Source organism: Belonocnema kinseyi, chromosome 2, assembly GCF_010883055.1.
Source record: "Belonocnema kinseyi isolate 2016_QV_RU_SX_M_011 chromosome 2, B_treatae_v1, whole genome shotgun sequence".
NCBI classification, from domain to species: Eukaryota; Metazoa; Arthropoda; class Insecta; order Hymenoptera; family Cynipidae; genus Belonocnema; species Belonocnema kinseyi.
In genome coordinates, this window is record NC_046658.1 from 4,965,393 (window position 1) to 4,977,093 (window position 11,701).

The window sequence follows — 11,701 nt, forward strand, 5'->3', positions numbered from 1 at the left end:
TTCGGTTTGGTTTCGAGTCCTCTAGAATTAAAAGTAAGGGCCTATGACAAAGCCGCCGAACGCATCCTCGGGTTGTAGATAGAGGATCCCTGTACCGAGGGTTTTTGCTGAATATGGGGCTGCATTCGGGGCTCTACAAGAATGGACGAACCCCTTTCCCTAGATTTTATGCGAACAACAATGACAATTACAAAATCACAAATTAAATTCACAAAATCACAAAATCACGAATTGCTAGAGTGCTACGTTTCGAGTATGGTCCCTGAACGAGAGGGTTACATGGCACGGCTTGTATGCTCTGTGGTACGAGAAATACGCAGAGTTATTGTACTTTTCGCCCCAATGTCTGCGAAACCATGACGAACTACAACAAAAAAAAGGGGCTATGTAAGCGGAGCGCCCACTCTACTACAGCCATAACATCCCGGTAAAAGAGAAAAAGAGGCAATACTAAGACCAACCGTTGGCAGGCATCCGATAGAGCAAGAGCGATGCTTTATGACCCGGAGAAACATGCACATACAGGTTTCTCTCAAACCTAAAGATCTGGCTGAAATCGATGTTTTTTATACAATAATTAAAAATTTGTGACTTCTTGTCACTTATCAAAATAGTTTCATCTCGGTCAGAAAAATACAATTTATTATGGTTTAAACAAATTAGTAAACGAAAGAAATTTTTTGAAGATTTGCTACGTTGAACTCATTAAAGTCCACATAATTGATATAAAACGTGCCAAAAATTCAACGGATGGGAACCATAAGGGGCTTACCTACCAAATTTTCAAAAATCACATTTTCTACCTATTGTATTGTCCAATCTGTCCTACGTATCAATCTTTTTTAGAATGTGAAGAAAATAAAAAATATTTCAAATATGGGTTAGGCCCTTATTGTTCCCGAACATTCAATTTATGTTGGATTAAAACTAATACAGAATGTCTGCAATTTAAAAATCTTTGAAACAATGCCTGGAAAATTTATGAAAAGAACAATTTCATTTCAAATGTTGAAGTTTAATGTAACACCCCCCCCCCCCCCCTCTGCATGTGTCAAATTTTTACTCTACAACCTTATGTCAAAAGAATAATGAAGAAAGTATTCCCAGTCAAATAAAAACAATAATGACAGATGCAGGTGAGGGTCAGTAATCTGCACTGGCAAAAGAATTCGCTGAATTTACGTTAATAATATGAAAAAAGGACCTGAAGAACTAAAAAATAATTAAATGTTACAAAGGTCCGTTCATGAAATTGTGTAAATATAATTATATTTATATACATATATATAGTACGTAGCAGGCAAGCACCATAGCATCCACGCTAACCGTTCTCGGGCATACTTGTATGCTTTAAGTGGCCGCGCCTATCCATGCACTAAACCACGCGCATCTATGCTGTCCAATCTCAGTGTTGCCTCGCGTACTCTGTCATCTTTCCCTCGTCGTTTACCTGATTCCTTCCATTCTAACTCAACCACCCTCACCGCCAACACCTCTAGCTATGGGAAAACTGAAACGTTCAATAAATGGAGAAGGAATCAAACGACTTCCACAATTAAAAAAATTCCCAATATAATGAAGGACCTCCGTATCCACCTAAAGGTCAAGCGTAATAAATACCTCCAAAGATAAGAGATCGGTGATAGATCGAGACTTTTACTTACCCGTCTGGTCGGATACTCGCGTTCACTCAAAGCACGTCGTTATTGAGGAACCTAGGAGTCAAATTTACGGTTAAAAATCCTTAAAGAAAGTATGACGCGTCAACCCGACTACTTCTCAGATTTTCTCATTTAACGCCTGCAAGCATACCGATAAAAGACGTTAAACTAGGAAAACTCGGGTCCGACAAGTGTTTAGGTCAATCAGTAGATCTTTTCGATCCTTTAGGCAGAAATCTATGTGGGGCAATACCATATGACCTCTCTCGATTTCTATCTTTTGGAAAAGATCCGAAATTCTTTTATTATTCTGAAACGACGAGAACCGGTGTGAAAGATTCTCCCTCGAATCTCAAAACAAAGGAGAATCTGAACCCAGAGTTGTAATCCGACTTTATAGGGATAAAGGAAATAGGGGTCTGGGCGAAGTAAAAGTTTGCCATAAATAGTCAAGTAATTGGATTTCTTTACCAAACAAGTAACTGAAGAAACCTCCCGGGTTTCTGTCTGACCCGAGGAGATTTGATAAAGGATTAAATTATTAAAATCACAAAATTATCTATTTACGCCGTCTGGCCGCGGTATAAAATTTTTATCCACACTTGCGTCGGCCATCGCAAGGTCAACGTAAGTGTTTAATGTCGCCCAATTAGGCCGTTTGGCCGATTAAATTGACAAAAAGAACAAAAAAAGGAGAAGCATTCAAATGAGAATGTAAATGTTTAAGAAATATCCGACGATAAAATGTACTTCACTCCAATTCGCAAACCCAGACATAGGGCGGGGAGAAAAGTCCGAGTATCTCAAGATCTTAGAGTATTATACCTGGCCTTAGTAAATTCCACAAACGCTATGAAAATAGAGGCAGGTCTCTCAATTGAAGTTTCTAATACTAGCCCTCAGCCACCTACTAGCCGAGCTACTCCAACTGCAGCAGTCCCTATTTCTTCTATAGAAATCACTGAACTAGATTTCGCATGCCCGCTATAACTAAGCACAAAGAATTTAAAGACTTTGTTTAAGCTTCCCTCAAAACAGCCTAAGCCTCCATTGAGTTGGACAATTACGCTAGGCGTGGTTCTTCTCAATAACCAAAAGATTCTTTTGCTTTCACTTCTAATAAATTAGCATATAACAACATTACATAATACGGTTAATGGAAACAAAACTCTAAAATACATTTATCCCCCTTATATCCAATAAAAGAAAATCAAAGTCACGTTAGTATATATGTTGAGTCTTCTCAAAATATATACTTAAGGGGCTCTTCCGCGCTGAACAGAACTGCCGCTTTAGCGAGGGGAGGTTCAAGCTGCGTCTCGAGCATTTGATATGCTTTTTCCGAAGATTGGCGAAGTAATGGTTTTTATATGTTCTTTTTAGAAATAAAAATTCTATTACTTATTACGGCTCTTCTGCGCTTACCAGAACTGCCGCTTTAGCGAGGGAAGGATCACGTTGCGTCTGAGCATTTGATCTTCCTTCACAGAAGAAAGGCGGAGTGAATGTATTTTAGAAATATAATCCAATACACCCTCCGTCTCTCCCGCGCTATCCAGAGCAGCCAAAAAGCCTGCGAAAAAGGTCGTCCCCATTTTAAAGGTAACACCGACAGTTCGCTATGCTCAGACAGTCTCTGAACTAGCACCCATAGCTAATGTAGAGGTCATAACTATTGACCCCCAGTTAGGCGAAGCAATCCAACAAAGGAGATTGGCTATTAGGGAAGAAGCTCTAACCAGTAGACGGCAAGCAGAGCTTATAGAAATAGACACCTCAATTGATTCTGCCGCCGAAACGATAATAGAGAACCCTGATGTCGACTCTGATGTAGAGATTCTCTAAGTAGTCGCTAGGCAGTCTTCATCTTAAGGATCTTTATTTCCGGATCCTTATCCTTGCTATGATCCTCATCCTGCTAACAGTGAGATAATAGACAAGTACATATTGATCGGGGCAATTTGTAACGAAGTCTCAGTCTGATTTTAAAAATCTATCCCAAGAATTCCCAGTACCCCAGGGTGGTACTTTTGGACTAATAGGACAAATTCTATTAGAATACGGAACAGACGTGTAACTAGGGAGTACTACAAAACAAATATAGTCCAAAAAGGAAATCTAATAATAAAAATGCCAGGGGAAGGAAGTTCACCTGGGGTGAATGAAACGGATCACACCCAAATCAACCAAAGTATCGCCCACAGCCTGACGACGGGGACCTTAAACATCCAAATTCTAGCGCCATACTGGATGCAAGCCTAGTCATGAACTCCCGATTGGTGAATATGAACTTGCAGACAAGTAACTATCATATATCGGAATTCAATGGAAAGAAACCTCCACTAGGCGAATTTATCGAAGATGTTTGTAATGGAGCTGTACCCGTTACTCAATATAAAGAGCCCATGTTTATCAGGGGTGTGCTCTCCGAACTGAAGGGTGTGGCCGGGAATATTGTGAGGGAAAAGAAATTCAATACAATCAACGAATTTCTCTTCCACTTAAAAAAAATGGTTTGCCCCCTCAAAAAAGTACTAGTGGTATTTCGGAGCAACAGTAAATATACTAATGACACAACAAGAATCTGTCTGTGATTAATACGACAGACTCTAAGGGTTGCTCAGTGGGGCAAAACACGTCCTTGAAAGCAAATATAACGCCAAACACGGTAATGTGAAACAGAGCGACATAATGCTAAAGCAAGTCATGGATTGTGCTCTATACGCGTTTTTTCGAGAACTGCTAAGCGAGATGTCCAACTTTGTTGATGCAAGAAACCGCGAAAACCTCTCCCAAGCCCTAAAATACGCAGTGCATGTGAAAGAAAGGCGGCAGTTAAGAAAGAATATAAGGAGGATTCTAAATCAGTAACTTTTTCACCTATCAGTGCTATAACTCCACAGCCTGGATACCTTCCAGGAAATTATGTTCAGATGATGCGGCAGTGCTATGGGCATGTAGCTCCATTCATGGATCCCCAGGCTCCCTCCATGGGAATGACACATCCAATACCCGCATATGGAATGCGGTCCCCATATGCCCAATATCCCATGTATCCTATGGGACAAAAACATCTAAATTGGAAGGGTCCGTCTAAGCCAGCTTCAAGATTTAGCTCTCCAGGAGCTTTAAAGGATTTTAACTTAAACCCGACTCCTGGCCAGTAAGCGACCAAGAGATTTGTATCACAGGAGCGTCCACAGTCTACGACTTCATGCAAACGAATCTCAATAGGGTATTACGAACAATGCGATCATTAAAGGAGTCCCTCGTCGTAAAAATTTCATGCGACCAGTTCCGAGAAAAATACGCGAACTTCCTCGTGGACCCCGCATCTGATCTGAGCCTAATAAAAATAAAAGCCCGAACTTCGAATTATAATTTTCTCCTGAGCAAGCAGTCCTCCTGGGGGGAATAACAAATCATCCCGTAAAAACAATAGGCACCCTGAATTTCCCTATTCTGGATACCCCTGTGGAATTTCACATTGTAAGAAATAATTTCCTTGTATCCCGTGCTGGAATTCTAGGACGCCCCTATCTACGACAGGAAAGAGCCCACCTCTCCTTTTGCCACAACACCCTGGTGACTATCTCAAAACATATTACACCTATATATTTTGTGTATGAGAAATCCAAAAAAGCGAAGAGGGCCCTCAAAGTCGAAATGACATCGTTCCCAAGGACACTGAAAATTCAAGCTTCGACCCGACAAGTAGTCTCAGTTTATATATCAAATCCAGACGTGACAGAGGGATATCTCCCTCGAGTAAATACTCTTTCAGGGATATTTCTCGCCGAAGCTGTAGTAACCTCCAAAGAAGGAGTTTGCCGTGCCTTCGCCATAAACACAACCGAAGAAGACACAGAATTCGAGGTCCCTTCTCAGGAAATATACCCTTATGATGCCTATGAATTCCCAGGACAAGGAAAGTAGAGAGCGAATCTGAGGACATAACTCCAGAAGGACCTTCGGAAATAACTGACTTTAAAACCAATCGTGGCGAAAGGGTAAAAATGCCCTGCATATATCTTATTTGTCCGACAAGGAAATAGAGTATGTGCATAGATGGGTGGAAGAGTTCCATGATATATTTCAGCTAACTGACGAGAGACTCTCTTGTACTAATTTGCTGTAACACCGCATTCCAACAATAGATGACAAGGTTGTCGCAAAAAACCCTACAGACATCCTCAGGCAACATCAGAGAAAGTGCTCTCTCAAACTAAAACCGATACAAGTGCGGAATAATTACGGAGTCTGAATTGCCATACAACTCTCCAATTTTAATAATACCCAAAAAGTGATTTGAGACGCGTAAACACTACAAACATCACCGACATCCTGGATTAACTGGGGAAAGATCAATAATCCTCATTATTCGACTTGGCCAGTGGTTACCACCAGGTGGAAACATATCCGGACGACAGAGCCAAAACCACCTTCTCTACGGTAAGGAGGCATTATGATTACCTAAGGATGCCCATGGGTATAAAAACGCCCCCGCTACCTTCCAGCGAATGATGGATAGCGTGCCAGCAGGGATGCACGGACTGAAGCATTTATTTATCTGAATGACATCGTTCTACACTAAGAGCCACTCGACGAACATGAATGTAGAGTCAAAAGACTATTCGAGAGGCTTCGGAAAGCCAACCTTAAACGCCAGCCCGGCAAGTGCGAATTCTTACGCACTGAGGTGGCCTATTTAGGACACATTATTGGCCGACGTGTGGTACGACCTAACCCAGACAAGATCGATACCTGTGTAGTAGCCTTATCCTACAATACCCAGATTTTGACAAACCCCTCAAGCTAACTACAGATGCTTCGGATTACGAGTTCGGAGCCATACTTACTCATGAAAAAGAGCACCATATATTGTTCCATCGACATTAACAATACCTCACAAAAACATAGAAAATACGGCACACAAACCCATCACTGTTGGCCCTCTCAGTCCTACCATAACTCATAAATGGACCGACCCCCCAACTTATAAACACGACAACTACACTCATTTCATTTCGGAGGATTGTAAACCTAAAAATCCAATAGCAATACTCCTGATAGCTACTGAACGTCTAGATTTTCAGGACATCTGGAATAGCAGACCAAAAATAGGGCAAGCTTTTGGCTACACCCGATGGTCAACATAAAACTTATTTAATTGTGGTTCAAAAGAGATACAACGATGAGGTTGACTGGAACAAAGTGACCAAAGGATTGCAAAACTTATTTACAACCGTAAAACGGAATAATCAATTAACTTGTAGAATAATTGAAGTCCCATCGGAGGAGCTGCGATCCAAAATCATCGCAGATTATTACGGGAGTCTCATAGCTGGCCATAAAGGAATCGCCAAGACGTATAGACGGATTAGGGAAAAATATACTTGGCCAGGACTACGCAGCGAATAAGCGAATAAGCTCATGCGTGCGCGCACTCGCAAGCCCATGCTTATAAAAGACACTCACGCTGAACCTTTTTACAAAGTATCCATAGACAACATGGGAAAATTACCTACAACGCCAATTGGGAACCTTCATATACTTACTATGCAAGATAACTTTAGTAAGTACTGTATGGCCGTTCCCATATCAGACCTAAAACAACTACAATTGATCACGCCGTAGCTACAACCTTATTTTCACAATATGGCGCCCCTCGATACACCTTGAAATACCAAGGAGGAAGCTTCGTGAGCAACCTGATGAGAAAGCTCGAAACAATTTTCAAGGTAAAGCCTCTGACAACCTCTGTGTATCGCCCTCAGACAAATGGATCCCTGGAGAGGAATCACATCGTCTTAACAGACTATGTCAAGCTCTATGCAAATAACTATGTCGACTGTGATCGATTGCTCCCTTTCCCCATGTTTCTTTATAATACGTCAATGCGTGAGGCCAAAAATTTTAAACCTTATGAGATGGTGTTTGGAAGAATGTCTAGAATTCCAACTTCACTCCCACAGAAAGAAGGAGGTGGCAACCTAAGGACTGTACTTACGAGGCATGATAGTTCAGTAGAAGGAAATACAAAATTTAGCCGCTAAAAATCCAACAAAGGCTAAATTAAGATCTAAAGAAATATATGATCGAAAATCTCGACCCCTAAACGCAAAACTAGGTAATCTGGTTTATGTAGTCGGGACTTAAGGGAAGGGAAATTAGATAGTCGTGCCGATGGCCCTTCAACCATTGTAGGGTTCTCTGCTAACGACAATGTAACTCTGGAAACTGAAGATGGAAAGCGATCCACTAATCATGCTGATAAGCTCCTCGTAACTCACTGCTGAGTTTGGGAGGGTATCTACGTCATGACTAGAAGAACGTTGAAGTTGGAAATTCATCGTGGAGGGTCAAAAACAGTAAATAAATCTACATGGCCATACGATCGGTTTTTGAATTCTAATGGTGTACGTTCAACTTCACCGAATACCCTAAAAGTATCTAACCACCTTTTCTTTCCAGATAGAAATACTGGAGATGGAACTCCTAAGAACATTGGTCTTAACGCTTTTTATTCCCGTCTCACTATGGCTATGGAGGCAACAGCGCTATTAAGGAATAGGACATCGATTCCAAGTTCGATACCGCCGAGAACTACCAAAAACAAATCGAAGAAGAAATGTTGGAATAGAGACATGATTTCGAGAAAGTGAAAAAGTGAGGCGTACTGCGCCGATGTTGGGATTCACCGGAGGACAACATAAACCAGGCTGCCTACAACCTCACGCATCTGATAGGAAAACAGAAGCATATTCTCAGGGCACAAATGGAAAAGATCCACTTCAGGAGAAAACAAGTGGAGAAAGAACAGGCGACAATGCGAGGAGAACTCACGTAGATGATACACAAGACCAAATAAGCTAATTAAGCGAAGTATACCTTGAATGTGACGGAAACGTTACAGAAAAACTTCACTCCCTAGGGGTGGGATTGGATGAATAAATAAGATCTGCCACTGAATTCCTGGATGTGATCCACTACGCAAGAGAAAGGAAACTACATCCGGCCTATTTGACCTCCGACCAACTGGAGCCAATTTACAGAGATGTAAAGGATCATGCAAGATATTGGGAATTCCCTCTCCCTGGACAAAAGGTTAGAACTGAAGATCTAGCAACCATAGCCAAGGTTATGGTAATATGTAAAAATGGAACAATAAGGATTCTGCTGGACATTAAATTGATCGACAGGACCAAATTCTCTGTATACCGGATACATCCGTTACCAGTGGATCAGTCAATATCCCTAAACAAAACAAGTAGGGCCTATGTGCATTCGTAGCATACCCATATTGCCATGGAGAACTTAAAAAGGACGTATATCCTATTTAACCCAAACAAGAGGGAATCATGTAACGTGCTTTTTGACAAATACATTTGCCATATAAACTTGCCAATCTATGAAGCAGCTAGACGATCATCTTGCGAAAGTCAACTACTGATTCAACCAACGAGAGATGGTCTAAAGTTTGGTGACGTAAGGATAACCCAAAAAACAGTCTCAACGTGGATTCACTTGGAGACCTTAGGAGCCTGGTTGTACTCGCTCGTGTCTCAAATCACGGCACAAGTGAAGTATCCTGCACAAAAGAATACCTCTATACAACTGACCGGGACAGGGCTTATACAACTTATACAGGATGCGTTCTCACATATACTTGTATGCTTTAAGTGGCCGTGCCTATCCATGCACTAGACCGCGCGCATCTATGCTGTCCTATCTCAGTGTTGCCTCGCATACTCCGTCATCTTTCCCCCGTCGTTTACCTGATTCCTCCCATTCTAACTTAACCACCCTCACCGCCAACACCTCTAGCTATGGGAAAACTGAAACACTCAATTAAAAGAGAAGGAATAAACCGACTTCCACCGCAAAAAATATTCCCAATATAATGAAGGACCGTCGTATCCATCTAAAAGTCAAGCGTCATTAATACCTCCCAATTTAAGTTGAAAGGCAAGACCTACAGTGTAATTCCTAGTAATTCTGGTTTTAAATCATAAATTATTCAGAATTAAGATCTGTAAATGAATAAAGAATTATTGTCGATGGAATTTCATAATTGTGCAGACTAATTTCCTGCCTCATGCTTGCTGTAAGACCATGATACAAACATGCTAGCAATTACAGAAAGGTGACATAAGGCCGGCCGATCATTTTCCTTTCTTTCGTATCACACCACTGCCTTCCTCCAATCAAGAATTCCTGGCTAAAGAAAATATCCCACTCACTGCTTCGACAAGGCATTAATAAAAGGAATTAACGGCAAGTAATCTAGACAGTTCAACAAGTTTCTTTCTCCAGATAAGAGATCGGTGATAGATCGAGACTTTTACTTGCTCGTCCGGTGGGATACTCGCGGTCACTCAAAGCACCGTCGTTATTGGGGAACGTAGGAGTCAAATTTATAGTTAAAAATCCTTAAAGAAAGTAGGATGCGTAAACCCGACTCCTTCTCAGATTTTCTTATTTAACTCCTACAAGCATATCGCTAAAAGACGTGAAGCTAGAAAAACTCGGGTCCGATAAGTATTTAGGTCAATCAGTAGATCTTTTCGATCCTTTAGGCAGAAATCGATGTTGGGCAATCCCATATGACCTCTCTCAATTTCTGTCTTTTGGAAAAGATCTGAAATTTTTTTGTTATTCTGGAACGACGAGAACCAGAGTGAAAGATTCTCCCTCGAATCCCAAAACGAAGGAGAATCTGAACCCAGAGTTGGAAGCCGACTTTATAGGGATAAAGGAAATAGGGGTTTTCTCGAGACTAAGACAGTTCGAGACAAACTTGGGTTCAAAACCAACTATTTCCTCTTCTCTGTAAACGTAGATTTAACATGAAGCAAGGTTAAAGTGGGAGGTAGATGCTTGTGAACAGTGTACGTAGGACTAGAGTTGTCTTAAACAACGGACTCGTGAGTGTCCGTTTAATAATCTAAAGCCCTATAATAGGGAATTGTCATAGGACGTCCCTACTCAGTTCCATATTTTAGGTAGAATATAACTGTAACATTATTCGAATCCACAAAACACAATCGGTGAGTCTGTATTGTACCAATATGATTATGCCTATTAAGGATATGTGTGCCTTCAACTTTTACTATATTAAAGGTGTATAATGATTTATGTCGCCCGTCAAATAAACTTAACCACTGCAGTTCTGCTTGTAAAAAAATGTTCCAATGTTAATATTCCTCACACCCTCTCCCAAGTTAGTTTCAACATAACCTACGAAAGGAATTAGCATCCCCGGATGGGGATAATAGGCAGCGATCTCTACAAAAATAAAACACTCCAGCCTCTCTGGGGTGACAGTTTGGAATTTCCTCCGAGATCCGACTACCTACCATTTAATTTTCGTGTAGAACATTGCTGAAGGACATTCTCTTTTCGCTTTACTTTCTCAAGGTGTTTCTTAATGCAATTCTGTCATAAAGGTTGGGTTATAACATTAACACGTATTTATAAGAAAAAAGACGTTTTTAAAATTGTATGCAGAATAGTCAATCCTAGGCGAATCGAGTTGAAACTTGAATTTATTATTAACATGAAGTACTTAAAAGTTGAACGAAATGGTGAATATTAAAGAAAAGAAAAAAACTGTCAATCATTAGTCAAAGACAATATTATTAAGAAGAATACTCAATTGCACTAAAAATGAGGTTTGTCAACTTGAATAAATTATCACCTCACATTAATTAAAAAATTGAACATTATTTAAATAATTCTGAAAATCCTGACTTTACAGGGCTTTTAAGGCCCATTGTAAACCATGTTTTAAAAAGAATGTAAAGGATATAAAACGAGGACATTTTTTTAGTTGAGCTTAAACATTTGTTTCGCAAAAAGAAAACAAAAGTTTGTTAAAATGTTTAATTCAACTTCTTTTTGCGCCTGAATACGAATAATTTTAAATAACACATCTCTATATCTTTGAAATCCACAAAGCAAGAAAAATTCAAAAAAAGGAAAAATAGTTCTGAAATAATGGAGAATATTTATTACGCACTTTGCCTGGTCTCTTCTAG

The 11,701-nt window shown here is 40.3% G+C and overlaps 1 protein-coding gene across 10 annotated transcripts in view; it reads right to left on the bottom strand.

Annotated features, from left to right (window-relative positions):
* LOC117167579 (protein kinase C, brain isozyme) overlaps nucleotides 1-11,701 on the bottom strand; it is a 1,572,697-nt gene that overhangs the window by 1,361,287 nt on the left and 199,709 nt on the right. The gene's annotated exons all lie outside the window — the stretch shown is intronic.